Consider the following 26,941-nt stretch of genomic DNA (forward strand, 5'->3'; position numbering starts at 1 on the left):
AAAATATTTTCAGACCAATTGCTTCAGGCAGTACAGCACCCCAACATGCCAGTTCCAACTCTGCATTTATTCTACATATATCTGAAGGAATGTTATTTAAGTCCTTGATCTTGTCCTTCAATATATTATGCACATAATTATGTACAGTGGTGGAAGGAAAAATTAGGTACCATATGTATAGTATATCACTATATTCATACTATGACATGTTGTCATCGTGACTCAGTACCATCATGTCTAAGCATCATCAGGATAAAAACATTTTTGCAAAGTGGTGCCATGTTAACAGACTATGATAATTCTGTGGTTCTCTGATTCTATTTGGCGTTCTCAAACATGCATCTTTTCTCAGCAACCAGGACGGAGAGGTAGAAAAGAAGAAGAAGAAGAGAGTGTTATGCACACAAAATAAAAATGTACTTGCAGTCTAAAAGAAAATATTGTAGTTGCAAAATAAATTAATGGGTAAATGACTTTTTTGTTTCAGCTTTCACCAAAAAGTTTAGTAGCGATTGGACATCTAACACAGGGAATGCCAGTGAAATTACAGAAGGATCTGAGGCTAAAATATGAAAGAACAAGTGACAAATTACTTCGACAAGTTAGACGTCTTCAAGAGGCCTTCATCAGGGTCTGATGAAATACATCCTAGAATACTCGAGGAGATATCTGAACCATTAGTCATTATCTTTGAAAAGTCATGGAAGATGGGAGAGATTCCAGAGGACTGGAAAAGAGCTAATATAGTGCCAATCTATAAAAAAGGGGAATAAGGACAACCCTGGGAATTACAGACCAGTCAGTTTAACTACAGTACCCAGAAAGATAATGGAGCAAATAATTAAGCAATCAATTTGTAAACACCTAGAAGATAATAAGGTGATAAGTAACAGTCAGCATGGATTTGTCAAGAACAAATAATGTCAAACCAACCTAATAACTTTCTTTGACAGGGTTACAAGCCTTGTGGATAGGGGCAAGTGGTAGTTGTAGCATATCTTGACTTTAGTAAGGCTTTTGATACTGTCTCACCTGACTGTCTCATAAACAAACTAGGGAAATACAACCTAAATGGCGCTACAATAAGGTGGGTGCATAACTTGTTGGAAAACTGTTCCCAGAGAGTAGTTATCAGTGGTTCACAATCAAGCGGGAAGGGCATATCAAGCGAGGGTCCAACAGGGATCAGTTCTGAGTCTGGTTATGTTCAGTATCTTCATCAATGATTTAGATAATGGCATCGAGAGTACAATTGTAAAGTTTATGGACAATACTCAAGCTGGGAGGGGTTACAAGTGCTTTGGAGAATTGGATTAAAATTCAAAAATGATCTGGACAAACTGGAGAAATGGTCTGACAAATAGGATGAAATTCAGTAAGGACAAATGCAAAGTACTCCACTTCGGAAGGAACAATCAGTTTCATACATACAAAATGGGAAATGACTGCCTAGGAAGGAGTACTGTGGAAAGAGATCTAGGGGTCAGAGTAGATCACAAGCTAAATATGAGTCCATAGTATAACACTGTTGCCAAAAAAAAAAGGCAAACCATGCTGGGATGTATTAGCAGGAGTATTGTAAGCAATACAAGTAGTAATACTTCCACTCTACTCCAAGCTCATTAGGCCTCAACTGAAGTATTGTGTCCAGTTCTGGGCAACACACTTCAGGAAACATAAACAAATTAGAGAAAGTCAAGAGAAGAGCAACAAAGATGATTAAAAGTCTAGAAAACATAACCTATGAGGGAAGATTGAAAAAACTGGGTTTGCTTAGTGTGCAGAAGAGAAGACTGAGAGGGAACATGATAACAGTTTTCAAATACATAAAGGTTATTACAAGAAGGAGGGAGAAAACTTGTTCTCCTTAACCTTTGGAAGATAGGACAAGAAGCAATGGGCTTAAATTGCAGAAAGGGGGGTTTAGATTGGACATTAGGAAAAACTTCCCAACTGCCAGGGTAGTTAAGCACTGGAATAAACTGTTTAGGGAAGTTGTGGAATCGCCATCATTGGAAATTTTTAAGAGCAGGTTAGACGAACACCTGTCAGGGATGGTCTAGATAATACTTAGCCCTGTCTTGAGTGTAGGGGACTGGACTAGGAGACCTCTCGAGATCCCTTGCAGTCCTATGATTCTATGAACTAATGGAATGAACACAGGTAAGAGCCCCATGAGGACACAGTGTGTTTACGTATACTAGCATATATGTGTTGTCTCTGCAGGCTATATCAGAATTCAGTATTAATTTATTACGATGATTAGCAACTCTGAGAACAGAATGTCTGCTTCTAGACTCTTCAGAAGAGTTCTTGGAAATTAAAAAAATCTGAATAATATCTGCATGTGTGTCATGCAATGGTTTCTCTTCTCTCCTTTCATGCTGACGCACCAGTCAGATCTGTGGCCTGTGCTAGATGCACACATGACTCTTCCAAGACCTGGATGTGACTTGAGAAGTACATGTGGATTACCACTTCTTTAGATTTCCTACATTTCCCTGAAAATGGTGCCATTCAACCTTGATGTTTGAGGAAAGAGCAAAACAATGCTAAATGGAGTCAGATGTTTATTTGCTCTCTTGAAATAACACCCCCCCCCACACACACACAAACATTTTAAAACCAAAGCTGACATCAGTGCTCAAAATATATTTAAGACAAGACCATGTATAAAGGCTTAAAGCCCAAGAGTTTACTGCTCTCTGGAGTAAGGTTTATTTTATTAATATTTATTCCCACTTTAATTGAATTTTTAAAAGTACCCAAAATTACAAAGACCACCAGCACTGTAAAAAAGAAGAAGAAAAAAAAGAAAAAAGTCTCCCAGGGTTTGTAACTCTGCCCCCTCAGTGTTCTGGAGTCCAGATGTGACGGGCTTATTGGAGATGAACACATTGTTGGAAGGAGGAGAGAAAGATTTGATGCTACTGCTCTAGCATCATTTTATTGAAACCAAACAGGTACCTGTCCTTATGAGGACTATTATACTTCAACTTGTTAAAGTTGCAGAAATTGTGTTTTTCTGCTATTTTATTGTCAACTATTACTTAGTATTTTTAAAGGGGACCTACACAGAGAAGATAAAATGACCTGGGATTTCTTTGTTCATAAGCAAAAGGCTCAAAAACTGTCATCTCTATTCTTCTTGTATTATGTTTCAGATATACCAGGAATATCAAGTCTTGTCTTCCCAGGTTTTGCTGTAGAACCATAGGGCTAGGATGGAGGCTTTCAGCCCTTAACTGAAAGGGCTGGGAAAGATTTTAATCCTGTCTTTTGTTCCAGAATTTGCCTTAAATACATATTTTAAAAAAAATTAAAAGTCTGTATAAAAACCCCCTATCCCTTCTTGAAGATTCAGATTTCACTTTCTTGGTACTTATGATATCATAATCCTAATAGTTCTTTAGTCATCCATAGAGACCTCTAGGAAAAACAGAGCAGAGACCACTTGATTTTGTAACACGAAAACATTCAAAAAGACACATTTTCATTTTCCTTGTAGATCACTTTCCCTTATGATCTAATGCCAAATTCTGGTGACATTTACACCACTACAATTCCCCCAAAACAACCCAGGCTTGCCTTCATGTAAATGACTGAAAAATCTGGACCTGAATGACTAAAACCCAATCGGATTTGGGGTGAAGATGATGGGAAGAATGAATGGTGTACCATAGTGTTGCAAGCACTTATTAGTATTAATTACTTGTACAGCTGTAATATCCATAGGCCTCAATCAGGACTGGGCCCCAGCGTACTTGAAGATGTATAAAAATACAGGAAGACATGATCCCTGCTCCAAAGATACCATCCATTGTGCCATCTAATGCATGCCTGCATCTATATCCTTCCTCTCATATTAAATAGCAATCTATTGGTGGGTAAAGAGACTGTAGTTAATCCTGTAGTTTCTGTACAGTTCACTATTGATGAAGCATGCCATCAACAAATTTACTGAGACAAGATGGCAATTTTAATACAGCAGAGAGATGAAAAGCTGCATTTGATACATTCATTCATTTGGTTTCTGCTTCATTCTCTGATTGAGAGAGAAATCATGATATAACAACCTCCAGTGTACGTATTTTTTCCATTAAATCTGGCTTGTTGAATGGATAGGAGACTTATTTTTATATTTACTGTATTTGTAACGTGAAAAACAATTTGTCGTTGAGGCATCATGTATACACCACAGACTAAGGCGAGAACAGCCCCACACTCTATGGCTTTTCTGCCATTACACCTGGAATACTGTATTGAGCTAAGTAATGACAAGGGTAGATATGAGAAATGCCTATAGATAGTTGAATAATGTAAACACTAAGCAGCGAAGGGAATTGTTCAAAGGTGGCCCAATAGAATGTAAGTAGCAGAAATGAGGAAAGAAATAAAAGGCTTCTGGTTAGGCTAGATAGCAGTAAAATTTCCAGACACCAAGATCTGAGTAAGGGATGCTGCATAGGACCTAGGTAGGAGAAGCTCCAATTGATTGTGGGTTTGTCTACACTTGGAAACGTACCAAAATGGAAGTTCTGGAATAGCCATGTTGATAAACTTCCAAGTGTGGACAAGCTATTTGATTGCTGAATTGAGCCTTTACGCTCACGAATGCTCTCCCACAGAATTGACAGAAGTGCCATTGTTTAGGATATTTAGAACTAGACTGGATGAAAGCCCTTGAAATGTAGAAGAGGGAACAATCTTGAACTGACAGGAGGATGGGCTATGTAACTCTGATAGATCTCTCCTATATCTAATTTCTGTGATTGTGTGCATGCTGGATTTCAGAAAGGTCTTTTTAATAAGGGTTAATTGGAGTAGTATGTCACACATGACTGACTACTGTTTCAAATTACTGCTGATGTCTGCATAACTAAATCAGGCAAAGGGGCAGAACATTTAAATAGAGAAGAGTTGATCTTCTTCCCTCCTGCTCAATTCTAATAATTTCTTGATTATTCTTGCAATTACCACATCTTGGCAATAATGAAGTTTATGAAATTTCATTGCTTACTAGATGTAATAATGTTAGCATAATAATAGTTCTGTGCAATTGGACAGCTTTGTAAAAGTTATGCTCTAGTTCAACCACAAGTTTATTGTGCAAAATATAGGAATCACTTGGATGAATTAGGCAGGGGATCAGACTAGATGATCATAGTGGTCCCTTCCGGGCTTAAAATCTGTGAATCGATGAAAAGTGATAATAAATAATCTGTTAAATCAGATAGAACATGGTACTGAATCCACTAAAACCATACTGCACTCTGCAATATTAAACCTTAATCTAAAAACAAAAACCCTTGCTTAACCCCAAATAACTTTTAGTTTCAACTCCAAAGTTAATTGCAAGTATTTCCGACATGCAAAGCCCAAGCAAGACTGTAGAAGGATACACACACACACACAAAGCTCAGCCTCCAATCCCCACCCACCAGAATCAGTCAAAGGATGACTTCAGTCCCTTTCTTAACTAATCCTGTCACTGTAAAATCCTACACTCATTCTTCCATGCACAGAGGGGAAAGGGACTCACTAGGAAGACCTAGTGTTTCAGTTTTAACTATTAACCAATGGTGGAAAAACAAGGATGCCTAAGTTATGCCTTCCGAGCCAATAGGGTGGATTTGTGTGTCCCACATGACAGCATTTCTCCTGTCTTTCACATGGGCAGTATTTAGTTCAATTCAGAACTGCAGATAGTACAGCTTGCACAGCAGCAATGGGATGTCTGAGCACAAGTGGCTGACTTCCGAGTGACTTTATGAAGCACTTTTGTACTTTCCTTCTGCATTAAATTGGGATCTGCATCCTTGACATTCACCCACCACACTCATCTCTACTGAAGTAAACAGTGATTACCACAGCTTAACAGTATGAAACTGTGAGTATCGATTTTTATTTTCACCCTTAAAGTGCGCAGTGTAATGCTGTTTACGTGTTGTATGCACCATATCTTTAAAATATGCTCTATTATTTTTCCCTGGCTATGAAGACTGAAAATTATCTAAGACTATTGAGAATCTTTCAGGGATATTTCCTGCATGCTTCAGTAAAAGAAGAAGGGGAAAAAAATCAGTTATCCCTCAGGGCAGTGTCTGCATAAGAGCTGCATGCCACACTGCTTCCTAACATAGCCAGTGTGCTGCTTTGTTCATAAAGAAAAATGAAGGCAAAAAAGCCCCCCACATGTATGTTGTTCACTTTTATTTCCGCTCTGTGTTTACTCAGGCCTGATCTGTCCCCAACGGGGAAAAAATAAAGGCAAACTTTGCTGTCTCTGCTGGCAAGGACAGTCCAGACTTTGCAGACATCTGACAGTTATTATAATTAGCTCTGAAAGACAGCAAAGAGACTATGGGGCAAATAGCTCTTATGTTCTGAACAATGAAATCAAGCAAACTTCCCATCCCACCCCTTTCAGTGTTCTTGTTGGGGTGGGGTGGGGGTGGGAGACAGAGAGAAAGGTTTATGGTTGCATTTAAAAAAAAGCAGGTAATAAATATTCAATCTGGAATCGTTCAGTGTGAGGAGGGGCTTGGACAGGCTGCTTTAAACATTTCTGAATCCTGCCTTCCATTTAGAAAGAATTCACTCAGATTCCTGATGGGTTGGGAAGGGGTATGAGACTCTTCACAGCATAATGTCAGAAGGCGGGGGTGGGGGGAGAAATAACAACACATTCATAATGAGATGCATTTTGATAGCTTACCAAGATCTTTGCTCGCCAGGAGATCTCGGCAGATCTAAGTTGCTTTCTGTGTAAGATTTACAAGAGTTCTCAAACAGAAGCAACAGACAAAGCAGAGGTGGTTCTCTTCCCCCCCCCCCCCGCATTCCCTAGAAACAAAATTGAACCCAAATAGATAATAGCACACTGATTTATCCTTCTGTATTTAAATTAAGAAATCCTTGAATAGTCCAAATCTTCTTTTAAAAAGTTACATTCTGAAAGTATTTTCACAGGACTAACAGAAAAAAAAAGAGAAAAGACAATGGGAACCTGATTCAGACCTAGTTAGTCTGGCTCTGTACAAAAACATGGAGATGAAAACAGTTTGAGTGAAAGATTTTCATACTTATTCTTTAAAAAAAACAAAAAACAAAAAAACCTCCAATAAAGAAAGATTGTTGAAAGGCTTAGCCACTACTAAGTATGGCTTAAATAAATCTTCCTGGGCAGATGTTCACGTGCTCCCATTGTGCAGCGAGGAACCCAAAGAATTTATTTTTTTAAAAGGAGAACTTGACATGAATTTTCATATAATCTTTTTTAAGTACACCATTTTTTTCTTTGTCTGCTCTCCTGTTATCTACACCTCCCCCAACTGCCGCCCACTGTGAGCTGAGACACCTGAAGGCTAGACATAATGATCAACAGAGCGCTATGCTAGCCTGTCTGGATTCCAGCCAGATTTTTTCCCCTCTACAATCAAGGAGCCTGCACGCAATGCACGGCAAGCCTATTTCTCTGCTATGTGTAGACTAGGCACAGAAGTCTTACCCATACTGCAGAAACATTGAAGACAAAAATATCCCTTTTTTGTCTTACTCTGGGCAATCTCAGTTTTAAGTTGTATATTATTTTAAATAATATATGAAAAATCATTTATAAACAGGTATGTGTATAATGTGTGTATATGTGTGTATATATATATGCACACACAAATAATTCTATAGCATGGTGGACTATATCTCTGTGCATGCACTGTACATCCTATATCTTGATTTTTACAAACAGTATACTCCTGTATATGGTGTATCTTTATTGCATACAGTATGTTGTTCAGATAGATCACATACACTTATGTAGAAACACTGTACTATATGCATATACAAGATACTATGTATGTATATATGATATATTAGTAATTCAGGGACCCTGTTTTTGAAAATGTGAATCTTTAGTAATAGATTAGGTTTTAGAGAGATTAACAACTCTCTCAGATTATTTTGAGCACCTTCAAACCTAGTGGTATTCGAATACCAGTGGGCAAACCATGTCCAAATTGAGGGGGGTTAGTTGAGGTAGTCAGTCTGACTATGGGAATCTGGCTTTCCAATTGTCAAGCAGTTACTGCACTCCCTGGAGAAACACTGATTGGCTGTGTCTCATTACTTCCAGAAAGTTTGTCTTTTGAACACAGTACTCCCAAAAATAGTCACGCACATTAGTTTGGTGTGGCTGGGGGTGGGGTTAGCACAGATACCCGGAGGAAAGGAAGATTCTTTTATTCTTTGAACCATTTCCCATTTAATTTTTAAATGTATACACTAGAAATTTTATTCTTTGAAATTCATGCATTTCATTGTCACTGGCTACATGGTATAGGGTTTTGGAAAAGGAGGGTTTTTTAATCAAATTACTTTGAGTAAAACTTTAAAATACTTACATATAGTGCATACTTTAAAAAAAAACAAACCCCATCACCTGACAAGGTTTAAGAAAGTATGGTTTACTCAAAATATCAGCTGGCTTTTAGGAAAAAGATAAATTACTTTAGTGATTTTCTTTTATTGGTATTATAGTTGTCATCAACACACACTCACACTCCCCCCAGCAAATAGTATACTAGATTTAGACTTGAAAACAGGATCCCAGTATGGGTATCCCATATGTTGATTATTTTGGGTGAGCTGAGCAGTTTATAAAACTTACTAGAAAGTTGCTTAAAGAGGAAAAGAGAGAAAATAAGAGTAAGTTGCACATAATGACAACAGCATCCAGTATCTCAAATAGGACTACAGGCTTCTAGAGCATAATTCGAAGAAATAAAAGATTGGCTACATCAATCAAGTTTTCTAACTATATAAATCCAAAGTCTCATACAAATAATTAAACAGTTTCCTGAAAGAATAATTTAATACATCTTATTTGAAAAGGCATAATATATCAGTAGCTACACTGATGGATATATCCGTGAAAAATATACACACACAACACGCATTCCCCACAATTTCTTTATTTGCTAATCTTTTTTTTTCCTTTTTCTGGTATTATCCTTGAAAATAAAACCTTACATTAATATTTCACATGTATAATTAAAAATCATTTTGTTAGCTATAGACTAAAGTGCTGATGTGTATTTTCTAAAGGTAATAATTATAATTAGTGGGTTTTTTCCATTTCCCATGTTCTAAAATACTACAAAAGAATCAATTCTCCTACCAAACGTAAGGTATGGATTACACATGAGCTTTAAACTGGAGTGGATTTTTTTCCAGCTAGCAAATTAATATTGATGTACAGAATGTGCTTAACTGGAAAAGTTCATTTTTTAATCAAAAGAACTATAAGCCAAAATTTTCATTTCTGGGTATTTACAGTTAGGCCTGAGGTACATATTTAAGTGCCTAAACAAAAGTGACTCCATTTTCATAAGCTCTCAGCAAACTCTGCCAAAATCAGTGTAAACTGTAGATTCACAGCACCTTTGAAAATAAAGCCATTTATATTGAAGCACCTAAATATGAATCTAGGAGACTAATTTTGTAACCAAAGAGTCTAAATTTGAAAATTTTGGCCTATGTTTTTTGCTAACTCACTTTTTCTCTAAACTTGTAAATAGCTGCTGATGCTGAAACAAAGAGGGCATGAAAATTCACACATATTTATGACTCTAGTCCAAACAAAATGAGGAGTTTGAAATCTATTCCACATGGTCTGCTAGTCTGTGCACTGTAATTGGTTGTATAAACACTACAGCACAATGCATAGAAACTTCCAGTTCTAATGACTTTAAAAAAAAATTATATCGCCTCTGAATGCCTCCTTTACGTGTAAATACAAACATCACGCATGAGTAGAAACTACTTGGGATCACACAAAACTTTCAAAAATTGGGTTGCTCTTTTGGTATTTTTACGTAGCAAAAGTAGGCTGAGAGCAACTGAAACCTTGCCTGCCAGAAATGCAGTCCAGCTCAGTAAGGCAGTGGGGTCAAATGAGCTCATGCATCACAGATAGGAAATGAACTGTGCATTGCATATTTATAGATAAAAACATTTAGGGTATTTTAATGTAAACAGATTTCCGTTTGATTTTTTGGTAAACTGTTGCAAGATCAAGACTACAACTGAGTTTAAATGACTTTCGGCATGGTATAGTTAGACCAGATGGCCACATGTTCTTTTCTTATTTAGATGAGAATTTTCTTTTCAATAACATCTTTCTTCCTGACCTGCTTTAAAATTCCAGCAAATGAAATCAGAACAGAATTTTCAATTCCAATTGACCATGTGCAGAGGAAGGGCCAGTAGAGAAATCAGTAGAGCCATTGTGAGGCACGCTGCATCAATCTCCTCTTTGTCTTGTATCCTTTCCAGCCAGAGCTGAAATAATTAAGAATATTTAATTTATATTAGTTATACAAAACTGCAATGTTAGAAGTGTTCAGGCAAAATCACTGCAAGTTCCTCTCTCTATTGGAAGCACAAGAAAAAAGTTCTGTTTCACTCTCCAGGCAAACAGGTTCTCTCCATTTATTCTTTGTCCAATATACAAAAACCTAAACAAACGCTCATTACCGTTAAGGGAAGGAACAAGTGAATTATGGAATGATGGATTTCTTTCCATTGTCTCTTGAAGTTGGAAGATGCAAGGGAGGTGGGGCTTTTCAAATGAAAAGAAAATCAAATATTAAAATATTACCAGCAAAATATTATTTCAAACTACTTAAGTTTTTATAACTGTGCACACCAACCTAGTATCTAAAACATGTAATCATTAGCAGCTTGTCTACGTGTGTTATATATACTCCCCTAAACTGAATTATAGATTGCAATGTAAACTGTGTCAAAATTATATCTTCTGTAGCTGGTGTGTGTGAGAATGTGTACGTACACACACACACACACACACGATAAAATTGACACAAATTGTACCACAATGTCCACCATTTACAATTTTGTTTGGGTTTAGTAAGAAATGTACGGTGGATATACATTTATTGAGATTTAACAATTATTGTATTTAAGAAACACATAATAGATCAGTATCAGAGGGGTAGCCGTGTTAGTCAGAAATCTACACATTCCCTTAATCTGCAGACAAGCTAAGCGGATAGGATGGATAATTTAGGAGAGGAAAAATTGCCTGACTGAAACCAATATAGGGCCATATATAACAGTTAAAGAAATATCAAAGATGGTTATAAATTGGTTATTGTTGTGACCACTAAATGTAAAATTTCTGTATCATTCAAGTCCTGGACTAGTATCATGCTCCAATTGGCCACCCACAACTATGAACCCGAATCAAGAGATTTTTCCCCATAAATCTCTGGTTTACTGATGAAAGTATGTTTACATGTCACTGTGAAATAGCCTTCTTTTCTTCAGTTGAAGAAAGTTTCATTAACGCCTCAGTCATTCCTCAGGTGTAAGGTGAATGAGGAAAAGGGGAAAGACAGCAGAACGAAAATTACCAGGCATGTTTTTTTAAACCAATATATCTATATATACACCATTTAGGAATGTATCAGAAAGAATGAACAAAATAGTAGATGTGTCTGAAAACATCAAATAGAGCAAAGACACCTTAGGGCAATTCCTACATTTGCAGTCTCGTACTGCATGAGCATGGTACTAAGAATCAGGAGATTTTGGTTCTAATGCCAGCTCTCCCAATGAGTTATGTAGCTGTGGACAATTCACTTAACCTCTGCCTCAGTTTCCTCCTTTGTAACAGCGTAATACTCACCTATATACATCACAGAGGATTAATTAGTGCTTTGGACATGTAATTATTGTTGCAGGCCCTATGCTCAAATACCACAGAGGAGGGCATAAGAAGCAGCACTGAACAGAATATGAAGGCAAAATTCCCGTTGACTTCCATGTTTATCTGCACCAGGTCTGTATGCTTGGGCCTAATAATTAAACAAAAATCTACTTTCTTTAGCTGAAAAGGTAGAAAGTGTGTGCTTTTAGCTAGGTACAATACTCCATTTTCATTCAATTTACTTGAAACATTTCATCTGTTTGGGCATATAGTATTTTGCTTGCTGTTAGCAAAATGTTATTAGTATTTAAGAAGATGAGTGAGATAGTTTCATCTTCAGTATAAAATATAGTCAGGTAGGGCTGGATTGTGAAGCCTACTAATGTGGTGTAATACCTTACTCTGTAAGTTGTCCCACTCATTTCATTTGCTTGACTTGAGAAGGTGCTTCTCAAGGTGAGCAAGGGTGTCAGTCTCTGGTCCCCTTATTTTTACCTGTGATATTGATGCATTTAGGCCCTGATTCAGCAAAGCACTTAAGCACATGGCTAAATTTAAAGCGTATGAGTAGCCCATTGACTTCAGTAGGATCACTCCTTTGCTTAAAGTTCAGCACATGCTTAAAGACCTTGTAGAAACTGGTTCTACAAAACCCTTGCACTAGTTTGAACAGTTACATGTCCTTAACCTGATTCTGCTCTCTGTTATACTGAAGTAGGGTTGGATGAGTAAAGCTGAGAGAAGTATTTAGCCACTCTGTTTTCTATATGGTAATAGATTTTGTTACTTAATTAATCTAAATAACAAATTCATGGGTGTGCATTTCTAAAATCACAGCATAGTAAAGAGTCCTGCAGAGCACGAGACTTAACAGTGGTTTCTTTCAGGCCGCCATTTTGTGGTGAAGTGAAATTGCTGTCTGAATCACATGCATAGAACTGGAAAAAAATTATTTTTGTCTATGTACAACTATGATGGTGCTCTGCACAAACAAAGAAAACACTCATTCTCTCCATAGAGTGTTTGCATTAATCAATATTCATGCAGAATATGAAAAGTACTTACACATACTTTCAAATGTCTTGACAGCTCTGTTCAGGTTATAAAAACCCATTAGAAAAATGAAACTTTAGCAGATCTGTGTCCATGTCTCCTCTGCTTCTCAAAATGGGCGGGGTGATGAGAAAGAAGCTTGAGGTGAAATATCCTGTGTGGAACTTCAGATTCATGTAATGCACAGGATTAAGAGGGGAAATAAGCAAAATGTGTAGGCTATGAGCTATTGATGGGATGTGTTTCACCAGCCTACTTTTACTGTCAAGTCACCAGACTGTATTAGCAGTTTATCCAGTCCCCTAAGCTGTAGGATGTGGATAATGGGATTGGATAAAATTAATAAAATCATTTTGTCTCATGATTTGCACATATTGCTTTTATGATGTGAAAACTGAAATATTTAATTGTATGATGAAAGCACAAGCACCACTTTTTGTTTTACCTTTAATTTTATTCAACATGTAGAAGTATTTCCTTCTGTACCTTTAAAAAAAATAGTCATCATGCAGTCTTCTAGCTAAAATCAATTTATTTTAACCAGGAAAATAATCTTGGAACTATTTTTTTGCATGAAATGTGTGAAGCCTTTGTTTAAAATGGTCTTCAAAAGAAGATTGCAGTTAAATTATTTGCAGGATTGTATGATTGTTATTTAAGAAATCTGGTGATTTTCCAGGATATGTTGTCCATATGCTGAGGCTTAACTTCAACTTTCAAGTATTATTTGTAGATCATTTTAAACTATTTTTTCCAGAAGGATAATTTGCAAAGGGTAGCATTTAAAAGAGAATTATAGTTAATGACAACAGTAAGGGAGAAGATAAGCAGTTCCCAAAGTTTATCCAAAGACATAAGGGTTAAAATTTCAGATCTTCATAGAAGTGGGAAAAATGGAAGTTTAAAAAAAAAAAAGGAGAGTGAAGCTGCTGGTGACTTGAGTGTATTTATGGATTACTATGTCTTGAAAAGAAGAAAACCAGAGTTGTAAGATGACACTGCAGGGGTTGTCTGGACTTTTCACTGAGTGTGAAGTCTGTTTAGTCAATGCCTTAATGCCTAATACTGACCTTTGACCTCTTCACTCCCCCCTTGCTCCAGGTGCAACATTTTTGCAAGTGCTTTAAACTTTATTGGAAAGTTTGTGCAGGTTTCACACACACTGCAAAGTGCATAGGGTATTTTACACAACATTAGCAGAAACATATGACATCAAGGCTTAGCTTTTTTAATTTATTTATTTAGTACACACAGACTTATTTTATGTGTTCCTCGCCTCATCCCCCTATTAAATTAATAATTTAATAATTACCACATTAAATTAATAAAGAGCAAAATCGTATTTGAAAGAATTCTTCTTGTGTGTCTCAGACTGTACCCCTAAATAGCCAAATACAAGATTAAAATTAACTGGTATGGCACATTAGCCAGTATGGTAAATTATAGACAGGCTATGCAACATAGAGCAGCAACATTATTGATCTCTTAAAGTAATTGTCTTTGCTATGGAAATGTAAAACACAAAAACAAGAGAAGCACTAACTGATGTTCTCAGAAACAAAATCAATTTCTTGTACTATTAATTAGACCTTGGCTGATATAAATATTGAGAAAAACTAACGTTTATAGTCTAGTAATAAAGGGAGCCATACTACATCAAGTCTATAATTCAGGTTTGGATTTTTAAAAAAATAACTGGATGAACTTCTTCTGGGGTATCTTCAACAAATGACATTATAAACTAAATATGCGATGTGTTATACATAATGCATATATATTACATACACCATGTAACATTTCATTTGTGTGTGTACCCTGGAGGTTTGATAAGTAGTTACTGAAATTGCCTGTTTGCTAAATTAGGCTACAAGTCTCACCATTTTTCACACAAGATGTAAAAATGGTATCCTAACCTATGCAATCAATTGAAGATTCTATGGTACTTAAGAGCAGGGATTTTTTTCAGCTACTTTGGTTAAAGTCCATCTCCAGGGATGCTTTTTCCCCCCGACCCATCTGTGTCCTACTAAGAGATTGCAACTATTTTGTTCAGGTGTGGACCTGGCTACCATGATTTCCCCTTGTAGAGTGCATTTCAGCAAGCACATCACATTGGCACAGGAATTTAAAAATCAAGATGGAAACTTAAGTTGGTGACAGCCCGTTTGGTAAGGGGCAGCTATACACGCTATTTCTGGGGAGAATATAAAAGCTGACCTAGAAAAGTTTAAATGTCTTTGTATCAGCCAATCCAAGAGACTTCCTCTCTCCCCATGCCATACGGCACAGTTGCACTGAGCAGAGGGGTTTGATTTAGAAGAGTGGGTGAATGGTAATGCCCTCTCTGCCAGGGTCCTTACTTTTAGGAACGCACTCCCACCATTGAGAGTCAAAACAGACCAGGACTGCTGAGCCTCAGTGTATGCTCCAAGACTGGTGACTTCACTCTACTATTTGGGTAGGATGAGTCTGAAGAAGGTTTAAAGTTCAGTTTTTTGAGAGGACATTTTTGGCAGGGGGTTGAATTTCATATTGGGTTAAAGATTTTAGCTGGACTGTTTTTTCTAAATATGTTAAAGCCACCTAGGGTGATATAGGCACCTTTTAAAATATTTTGTACCTTTTAATATAAATCTAAATATATAATTAGCTTTTTCCACCTATATTATCATTGTAGTTTCAATTGGATGCAGCTTTCTTGCCCTACACCATTGCATGGCTATGGGTGTGCTGCAGTGGTCATATTCCACCCCAGGAGTGGCTGCATTCACTGGTGGGTGACATGGTTGAATTCAAGGTTCTTTGGAACTAGTATTCTAGTGCAGTCTATTTTTGAAGTAGGCTCAAGTCACAAAGGTTCCCAAAGCTCTAGGAAAGGTTTAAAGCCAGTTTTCTGTTTTGGTCTCATCTCCATGTGTAATGTACAGACAGCAAAAAAGTGTCAGAAAAATATGGAAACTAGAGTCTTGAATGTCATGTTCAAAATCTCTTTCCAGACCTAGGCAGTGGCTTTTTCCTCCCAAACACAGAGTGTGTTCCTGTTAACAATGCAGCTGTTAACATGTCATCAATACTCTTTGTTTGAGAATACATTAAAATGAAGAAACAGATTTTTAAAGTGACTTTAAATGTAAACATGGCACTATACCATAGAACTGGAATTGGTTTCTTCCAAAACTTTTCCTTTTCCCTCCTGAAATGACATGCATTGTTTTCAAGACCGAGATTTAGTGCAGGTACTCAATTTCACTGAAGGTCAAATACACTTGTCAAAATTATATTTTTTGCACAGCTGAGAATTCAAATAATTTTGTGGACCAAAAATGGACAGATCTAGTCTTTGTGATGGAAATACATAGCAGTGTAGCGCTGGTATTGGAATAAAACAGAATGAAGTAGTATTATACACTATGTATAATGTAACGTCATAGTGAAACGATCACCAATTTTTGTTTTGCTGTATATGAGGAGAAATACCCACCCAGACACAGGTTTTTGTCATTGTGGAATTTTTTGTACCAATAAGTGCTTGCACATTAGTTTTATTTTGGCTTTACATCCTGGATGTATTAATTATACTTGCAACAAATATTTACAAACGCTAATTGCAGGAATATGTTATCACCTCTCTCCTATATGACATGGATATGCCTAGGATACTTCCCAGGATGGGTTCTCTCTCTCACGTGTCACTTATCACCATGGTATTAGAGAGCCTTCCATGTTGAATTGGCAATGGTTTGAAAAGGCTAGTTGACCCTACTCATAATGGAAAAATCTCTACACAGCCTGAACCAACCTGAGGAACAAAGAGCAGTAAACTATATTTAGTTAGTTAATAACATTATAAGTACTGCTTTCAAGTGATTAAAAAAATGATCGCAATTAATCGCATTGTTAAACAATAATAGAATATCATTTATTTAAATATTTTTGGATGTTTTCTACATTTGCAAATATATTGATTTCAGTTATAACAGAATACAAAGTGTACAGTGCTCACTTTATTCTTTTATTAAAAATATTTGCACTGCAAAAAAACAGTATTTTTCAATTCACCTACTACAAGTACTATAGTGCAATCTCTTTATCATGAAAGTTGAACTTACAAATGTAGAATTATGTACCAAAAAATAACTGCATACAAAAATAAAACAGTGTAAAACTTTAGAGCCTACAAGTCCACTCAGTCCTATTTCTTGTTCAGCCAATCAAACAAACATGTTTGTTTACATTTGCAGGAGATAATTCTGCCCAATTCTTGTTCTCAATGTCACCTGAAAGAGAGCAGGTGTTCACATGGCACTGTTGTAGCTGGCGTCACAAGATATTTATGTGCCAGATGCACTAAAGATTCATATGTCCCTTCATGCTTTAATCACCATTCCAGAGGACATGCATCCATGCTGATGACGGATTCTGCTCCATAACAACCCAAAGCAGTGCGGACTGATGCATGTTCATTTTCATCATCTGAGTCAGATGCCACCAGCAGAAGGTTGATTTTCTTTTTTGGTGGTTTGGGTTCTGTAGTTTCCACATCAGAGTGTTGCTTTTTTAAGACTTCTGAAAGCGTGCTCCATGCCTTATCCCTCTTAGATTTTGGAAGGCACTTCAGATTCTTAAACCTTGGGTCGAGTGCTGTAGCTATTTTTAGAAATCTCACATTGGTACCTTCTTTGCGTTTTGTCAAATCTGCAGTGAAAGTTTTCTTAAAAACGAACAACATGTGCTGAGTCATCATCTGAGACTACTATAATGTGGAAATATATGGCAGAATGCAGGTAAAATAGAGCCAGAGACATACAATTCTCCCCCAGAGTTCAATCACAAATTTAGTTAATGCATTTTTTTTAAACTAGCGTCATCAATATGGAAGCATGTCCTCTGGAATGGTGGCCGAAGCATGAAGGGGCATACGAATGTTTAGCATATCTGGAATGTAAAGATCTTGCAATGCCAGTTACAAAAGTGCCATACAAATGCCTGTTCTCACTTTCTGGTGACATTGTAAATAAGAAGTGGGCAGCATTATCTCCTGTAAATGTAAACAAACTTGTTTGTCTTAGCGATTGGCTTAACAAGAAGTAGGACTGAATGGACTAGTAGATTTTAAAGTTTGCATTGTTTTGTTTTTGAGTGCAGTTATATAACAAAAAATTGTACAGTATCAGAGGGGTAGCCGTGTTAGTCTGGATCTGTAAAAGCAGCAAAGTGTAAAACCCAACGAAGTGGGTATTCACCCACAAAAGCTCATGCTCCAAAACGTCTGTTAGTCTATAAGGTGCCACAGGACTTTGCTGCTTTTAAAAAATTGTACATTTGTAAATTGCACTTTCACGATTAAGACCTTGCACTACAGTACTTGTATGAAGTGAATTGAAAAAATATTGTTTCTTTTGTTTATCATTTTTATGGTGCAAATATTTGTAATCAATAATATTGACTATTCTGTGCTGTAATTGAAATCAATATATTTGAAAATGTAGAAAATACATTCAACATATTTAATAAATTTCAATTGGTATTCTATTTAACAATGCTATTAAAACTGCGATTAATCATGATTTTTTTTGAGTTAATCACGTGAGTTAACCATGATTAATTGACAGCCCTAATTATAATCAAATAATCCTAAACTAACTACTATACATTCTTTGAAGAATGCCTGATTACCTGAAGATTTTTAAAAGCTATGATTTTACAGTCATTTGAAAATACACAACAGAATACAGAATTTAGCCAATCTATGATCTTTATTCAGGACAGACAAAGTGGATAAGGTAATGTCTTTTATTGGACTAACTCCTGTTGGTGAAAGAGACAAGCTTTTGAGCTACACAGAGCAATTCAGGTGTTCACATGGCACTGTTGTAGCCGGCATCGCAAGATAATGACATGAAACTAATGGGAGTTTTGGCAAAGGAACCAGGATTTTGCCCTAAAGGTTTATTATTAGAGCTTTTGAAGGGAGTTTTGCTTCTTTTAAGTAGCAGCAGTCAGGTTCACCTCATCCATACATTCCACCTGTACTCCCACCAGCCTCCCGTTGTCAGGATGATTCTAGTCCCACTTCACAGCCAGCAGAGCTCTACGCTAGCCCCAGCCTCTGAAATGCGCCCCCTACTTGCAAGAACAGGATTTTGCTCATATTCCTTGAGAGACTGGGAAAAGTAAGTCTGGAAGGGGTTTTTCTTACTTAAAGTAGCTAGAAGGTCAAATTTTTCTTATAAAGTATTTCTGGGCAAAAAGCATAATTAACATCAGGAACTGCATATACATCTATACTACACACTTCCAGGCATGTTTATATATGGTGTGCACAAGTACACAGTTTCCCATGATAACAGTGGGAATCATACAAATATATCCACTAGGCTATGGACTCAAAATCTATTCTGTAAGAGGCTACCAGGCTTACAAAACTAGGAGCAAACTTAAACAAGATAAGCAGAAGTACTTACAGGGAAGCTAACATTTAGTCTCACCAAATTTCAGTGAGTCAAAACATGAAGCATTCAGTTATCTTAGTCTGTGGGATTAATCTGTCAGCATTTTATTACTGAATCCAAACTTCCTCTTTTCTCCCTTATTGGTGTCATGTGTTAGAGGTTTTTTTACGTTTTATTTTATGGTTAAGTTCACTTTGCAGATTCATCCTTGCTTCATGTCTTATTTTGGTAGTTCCTTTCCCCATCACATATCATGAGACAGTCTTCCTTCGTACACCAAAAAGTCATGCTCAGAATACAAGGATTTATATAACCCCATTCAGAAGATCATCATTCATTATGGCAGTTCGATTGGCACTGATATTTAAATTCTGTCTGAAGTCCCAACCAGTTCTGTAGCATAACTTTGGGCTCTTATTAAGACTCCATCCCTGAAAACCATATTAGACACATTGAGTTAGTAAATGAGGAGTGAGCCATTTGGTAAATTGTCAAAGCTTATGCACATCCAAACTCTGCTGTAACTCTGAATAAGTAAAACCTAATCATTAATCCTCTTCTACACATTAAATCCATCTTCTATACACAGTTTAGGCTGCAGTGCAGGAAAATGTCATGTTTCTTACTGTACAGAAATAAATGTTCTGTGAATCGTTTTGCTAACAAGAGATACCATAATATATTGATAAAAAGGGCAGTATTCAGAGTTTTTAAAAATAAAATCCAATTATGACTATAAATTTATGAAATATATTGGTGTATATACTGTGGCCAAAATCCCTTTTTACCATGACAAAAGCAGTTTACCCAGGCCATTTGCAAGCTAGTAGTCTTAAGCCAATTACATGTTAACAGAAAAATCAGATAATCAAAAGGTCAGTCCATGCCTGCTCACATCTTCTCTCTTACAAACAATATATTTTAGCATCTTCTGTATTCCCCATGGGACTAAAACCTTCCGAGACTTAACTAGTGTCAAGTCTGGATCTCTACAGAATTTATCAATCAATCAGTCTGATATTTTTGAGGTGCCTCACATTTGCTGGAGTTTCTAATCAAGCAAATCTAGAACCACATAATCCCCTCTTGGTGAAAAATCAAACTTAACTCAAGGGAGAAATCCTGGCCTCATTGAAGTCAATGGCAAAACTCCCATTGACTTAATGGGCCCATGATTTCTCCTAGGGTTTCCAGGAAATGCATCCATTGGAGCCTAGTGGAAGGAGCATGAAGCATCATCTTGAAACCTTGTGAACACACAGAGGCCTTAGGTTCTCATTCAAAGTTCATTGAAATCAATAAAAAGATTCCCCTTCCCCTCCAGGGGTGTGAAAAGCATGGAGAAAGGTGATATACAAGAGGTAATCTACAGGGCCCCCAACATAAAGTGGGCATTGCCTGGTTTTCTCCTTTTGCCCCAAACATGTGGATATCTCAGTGGATAGGACTCACTGTTTTGCTACTTTAGTATATCCTTGGTGGACTTGCTGCTCCCTTTTTCCACTTAGCATTGCAGATCAGATGGGAACATGCAGAAAATTGGGACTGTGCAACTGTTTGCTCCAAGAGTTAATCTAATATTTTTAATGCAGAAATGTGACTGTGCTAACATTTCTTTTGCTGCATTAATGTGAATTAAGTCTAGTTCAAACTCATTGTGCGGGACAAGAAAAAATAGGAGAGACCTACTTTTCAACTAATCTATTTCATGCCAAGTAATAAAATTTTGTAAGGAATGTCATCCTATATAGAGAGTCCTTCACATTATATGAGCACATATCTGAAGGAAGACCCTCTGTATTGTTTTCCATTTCCTTAAGAAGGCCTCTGACTGTACCAGCTGTCTAAACATATTTCCAGACTCCGTGCATTCTGCTCCAAACCCACTGTAGTGGAACTTCTCTTAAGGGTCAAAGGTAGCATAACTGCAGTGACTTAGTGTTTTTAGAGACAAGCGAACATAACAGTGCTTTTTAAACACTATTTTCTATCAAACTCAGTACTTATTTTAACATTATTTGCTACATCTTGTTTCAAGCTCTGACCTAAAAAATACAACCTCTCTGGTTTCTGTTTCTTTTAGTCATTCAAAAATAAACACACAAATATATATCTAAAAAAACAACTGCTGGAGTATTATGTAAAATTATATAGGCTTTAAAGGAATTCATAAAGATACTTGTCCTTGAGTAGGCTGCTCTTGATCCTTATCTGGTTTGCTCTCTGCTACAGTCACACTCAAAGGGAGTGGACGGGGGAGACTGGCACATGTGCATACACATACTCCATCTACTAGAATATTCATTTAGTCTCCCGTTTTACATGCCCATACAGTTAGGAAGTAATGACCTCAGAGGGATGTGGATATGAATGAATATCAGTTTTGGACTATATGATATGATTTATATCCATATTGAAACCCCGGAGATAAAATCATATCAGGCTAACCAAAATGAAGACAAGTGACCATAGAATGACTAATGTTACATATTAATTACTCAAATTAAATATTCAAAGTCCTGTTGAGATGTTTAGTATCTCTTCCAAAAAAGTAAGTGAAAAGTTTACGTTCTCCTTACCCCCACTCTCCAACACAGACATCTGAATTAAATTTATGTTTGAACATTCCTTCTAGTCATCCAAAAAGTAGAATACAATATCCATTGTTCATATCTAGTACCATAGTAACAGCTTGTGCATTTGATCTTTAAAAGATGGTGGCACTACAGAATTCACCCTTCTGGTTAGAAGTCAAAATGTTTCATGTAATGAAAAATCTCTTCCATAACTTATTATACATCATACAAGTCTTGGATTTTCACTTACTTTGAATGAAAGACCAGCACAAAGCATCTCTCATTCAAATGCTACCATGGTATCCTCTCAGTTTTGATCTTGTTGCACATTTGGAGAAGAATCAAGGAACATGTTTCTTAAAAGGTGATAATGTAAAGCAGCAAAAAGAGAAGGGATTAGTCCAAAAGAGTACTTGGGGTTTTCCTTTCCAAATTAACTCAAAATGGTTTAAAATTCAAATGTTAAAGTCTCCAGGAGGCAGCTCGAAGTTGGATATCTGTCCCCTCCACAGATCACTCTAGATTTCACAGCACTGAAAGTCATTTTTTAAAACAGACCGACTGTTGCTAAATGCCGTCTTGTCCAGACCAGTACAAACTTGCCTCCGTGATACTGAAGGAAAAACATGTCTTACTCTCTTCTGAGTGATAATATTTGTTACCATTGGAAGGAATATTCCAGTTTCTATTAATGGCTCACCTGATTTAAAAAAAAAGTTTTTAATTTCAATATCACAATAAGACACTGGATCCCATATCACTGCTTTTAACAGCAATCTCCCCCAAAACTTTAGTAGAGCAACTCTCAGGATTGAATTGTGAGGACTGTCAATCATTGAACATGTATGTTCTGAAAGGAATCTTCTTCCAAGTATTCAGTGATTGCCAGTAGATGAGAAGATGCAGTAAATCTGCCTATTCAAGAGGTCAGATGGAGGTAATTCAGAGATCGACAGAAGTTTCAATCATAGCAAGACCTTCACAAAAAGTTTCCCTAGCTGTCCTTTGAATAGTCTGGCTCCATTAGACCGCATCATTTGATCACGGAGGAAAGTTTGAGTAGATTTAAATGTTTGTGATAAAGGGACAGGGAAAGTGTTCACTGGAGGGACTGGCAGGAGGAAGGAGAGAGAAGTATATTCTTAAGGGGGATGAGGGAGGAATGTATTATTGTAATCCTGGCTCAACATCTACATTTCATTTGGAAAAAGCGTGAGGGGTCATTTCTGATGAATAAATCCAGGAAAACTGGACTGTGGTGCAGTGGTTGGGTCAGGAAGAGTGAATGACTGCTTTCTACTCAGAGCCAGGCACTGGAGTGGTAATTGGAGATACTGAGGTGGCGAAGGCGAAAGGTTAGGAAGGGAGCTCAGTGGAGACTGATTAAGAGGAGAGGAGGAAGATTAGATTACACATTTAGCCTTTTCCTAAACTCTGGCTGACCCTCTCCTCAGTGTCAAGGAGCTTGAGGTTAGTTACTGGTCAGGCCACTGGATGGAAAATCATCATGTGAATTTGATATGGTAAAAAGAGGTGGGTCACAAGAAGGGAAACAACTTTTTTTGTCCAACCCACAAAGGTTGAAGTGGGAATTATAGGGTAGGCCTAGCCAAGGGGGGAATTTTAAGTGGACATTGATTGTTTTGAGTAGTAAGAGAGAGGACTATGCTGGTCTTGAAATTGTGCATCCTGGCTTACCACCCTCATCTCAGTGTGTGGCTTCAGAGTCTTTCTGCTACCCAATTAACTGGTTGAGATGTATCTGGGGGACTGCGAGCATGATAATGAAAGGACACTCAGAAGGTGGTCTTCAATGGCTAACAGTGTATGCAAAAGGGTTCAACAATGCCACAACAAGCTGTGCATATGGGAATGCAGAAGGGAGGCCTGGGCATGGACTTGGGACCCTCAATACGTGGTGGGCAGTGGAAGAACAAGGCCAGCATCTATTGTGCGAGATCAGGTTTATAGTAAACATTCCATCATCTGAGGAACAGGTGATCGTAGGATATAGCCCTGGCTCACCCACTCATGCTATTACAATTGCATGATCTGTCACTAAACATTAGTTAATATCTATGATGTGATCATTAACATCTCTGATTCTGCACACGTAGAAGTACCACAGGATGAACTAGACAACTCATATCAACTCTGTTGCAGAAACTGATTGTTTATGGCAACTGCATCAGCCATTCAATTCAGGAAGTCTCCAGAGCCAAACAGTTCCGATACAGCTTTGTCTACTTAGGGTGAGAGTGGCTCATAATAGATTTAGAATGGTATTGTATTGATGAATAGCTTCCCTCACTGAAATCAATGGTCTATAACCTTTCTCATGCAGCTCCTCAGAGCAGTAGCCTGGCAGTCTCTAAAAATTGATTCTTTTGGAGGACTTCCATGTTCATATGTATAGTGGCTTTACAATTAGCTTTAGATTTTACAGTTCAAGGCATATTGACAGTGACAATCTGGATCTTGTGTTCCTTCAGTCCCATCAGAAGTAGTGGTATGGTTAAACCTTTGTTTTGGATAGGCCACCAACTTCTAAAGCTTAGGGAAAAAATGCAGATGTGCCACTCCTATTGAGGTGAAGGACCTATTTTTTTTTCATCCTTGGCTACTCATATACTGAATTGTTTTCAAACTGCTGTGAAGCTTCAGTTGCTGAGTTTCTGGAGGAACTGACAGAGCTTCAGGGCAATGACTGCATCATCTGGGACGAGCCAAAAAAAAAAAAAAAAAAAAAAAACAAAAAAAAAAAACCACACACAACACAGATGACCCGCTGGCACATTATAATACTTTTTTTAGTCCATTACTATTGACACAGCAGTTCCCAAGAGCCTTCCACCTTGGCTAACTCTTCTCAGGGAACCAGAAAGACAGACAGATAGCTAGAGTAGCTGGGGCAAAGATGCCGATTGAGTCCACACGCAGGAAGTGAAGAAGAGTCTCTTGATTACAGTATAGCATATGCAAAGCCCTGAAAAATGGAGGTCTTTCAGGTAGCAGACTTAATTCCCTACTGTTTGCAGTAAATGTCATAGGGGAGTATTATGTAGCAAAACCTTTTTGCGTGAATCAAATAGGTCTCAGGTTTGGTCTGAAGTTTTGAAATACACAGGCCAAAGCCAGTTCCAGTGGGGGAAAAAAAATCAAGATTTTTTCTTTGAACTGCAGGAAAAAAAAAATATATTTACTGTGTTGAGTTTTTATAGGATCTAGAATTGCTTCATGACATTGGCTGCAATTTGGAACCACACTGCTCCTAGCTAGATTAAAAGCCAAAAAATGTCATTAATACAGAGTTAGGGTTGGCCATTGATAACCTATGCCCTTCCAGAACAATGAGTTGAGCAAAACTTAAACTTCTGAAAACCAGAATACAGGTTTAAGGTAAATGCCCACACAACCTTAACTGCACTAACCCCCATCTCCCTGGAGCTGGCAATAGCCATTGGGAATTATCTGCTTGCACTCCAGCTGCATTCACTATGTTAATTAGCTGTACTGAATGATAGAAGAACTGTGATATGAGGCGATCTGGGTCTGAGTCCCCCCACTGTAGGATCAAAGGAAAGAAGTGCAGGTGTACCTTATTGTGCCAGTCTGTGTACTTTCAATACTGAATTGTGTATGTTTTGTCTCGAGGCACTGGGATCTTTTTGCCATGGGCATTGGCAAAAGTGAGATCAGACTGTGGATTAATGATGGGTAGGGGTAAGAACAGGTTTAGATGGTCTCCTGTGTGCAAGTGTGAAGGGGGGCTATGGTTGAAGTGGTGGTTAAATTTTACTAGTGTGGTATTTTGTTTGGGGAATAGGTTCAGTGTTTGAGCATTGGGCAAGTGCAGGTAGTGTCTGTCCATTACATGAAAAACCAGGTTATTGTTCAGAGAGGGCAGAGTTAAGATTGTGTGGGCATTTATCTTAACACTGTATTTCCTATTTTAACAGTTTGAGTTTTGCTGTATTCAAAATTCTGGAAGGGAGCCAGCTATCACAAGACAACCTTACCACTGCATTAACAAACAGCTCTTTGCCATTTCATTTCCTAATTTCTATAACACAGATAAACACTTGTTGGTAGGAGTTAGTGGTCATTTAGGCACTTGTAATTCTCACTTAGATTTGCAATCGATATGCTACTGTGGCTAGGTATAGTCAAAAGGGCTTCTCCTCTTAGATGTCAAAGAGCTTTACATTGTTATGCCCATTTCACAGAAACAGAGGTGAAGTGATTTGCCTAAAGTTCACCCACCTAAGAATAGTCACACAACAGTGGTCTTTGCATTAGGCCATGTAATTCTTAAGTGCTCCTCCCCAGTCCTGTACATTTTCTTACAGTAGACTGGAGATAATGGTCATGCTTTGAATTTTTTGTTGGGTAGTTCCTGACAGAACCAGTGAGATAAATCTCAGCTATGGCCTACGTCCCAAACCCTTGACAGTTATATTACATGGTGGTTACAGTTGCTTTAAGCATGAGAGAGGATAGTGGTGGGTCTCTCTCCTTCTCCACCCCTGTCCCAGCATTCCCTACACCACCACCCCACACCCCAATATTTCTAGCTCCTCCTCCCCTCCCCATCTCACTAACACATTAGCTGGTGATGCAGAAGCCATTAACATGTAAGAAGTTGACCCTTCCCGTCTCCTGCCCTATGATGGTGTGTACACATCATAGGCAGCAGCTTACCAGAGAGCTGCACACTACCCTGGTTATAGAGCCTTAGCTGCACACTGAATTGGGCCCCATGCTCCCATCACCCACCCCCACCTGGGACTCCTGCCCCTGCTTCAGCTAGGCTTCCCCAGCCATGCTGCAGGTCTATCCACTTTGCCCCTTTCCCAAACTAGAACCCCCCCCAGACACACACATCAGCCAGCCCCCACACCTCACTCCAAGGTGATGTTTATCTTATTTATTTTCTGGATTTCAGATGTTTAAATCTGCATTACTTTCAGCCTCCACCCCCGATCCCAGATCACATGGAGGATGAGGGAGAAGGGCTCAGACACCCCAAGAGGTCAGGCTATCTGTTGGGGGTAACATCGAACTTTGGAGACCCTGCTGCCATAATTGGAGCCCTGGATTGATCTCTCTGTGTACAAGAGGACTTCCTAGTC

General features: G+C 37.8%; 1 long non-coding RNA gene across 1 annotated transcript in view; it reads left to right on the forward strand.

Moving 5' to 3' along the window:
• Positions 1-5,713: 5,713 nt before the first annotated feature.
• LOC123375424 overlaps positions 5,714-26,941 on the forward strand; it is a 75,973-nt gene continuing 54,745 nt past the window's right edge. The window contains exons 1-2 of the long non-coding RNA XR_006581442.1: positions 5,714-5,890; positions 11,763-11,860. This is a non-coding gene — a long non-coding RNA (uncharacterized LOC123375424). The remainder of the gene's footprint in view (positions 5,891-11,762; positions 11,861-26,941) is intronic.

Source organism: Mauremys mutica, chromosome 8 (genome assembly GCF_020497125.1).
Source record: "Mauremys mutica isolate MM-2020 ecotype Southern chromosome 8, ASM2049712v1, whole genome shotgun sequence".
Lineage (NCBI taxonomy): Eukaryota > Metazoa > Chordata > Testudines > Geoemydidae > Mauremys > Mauremys mutica.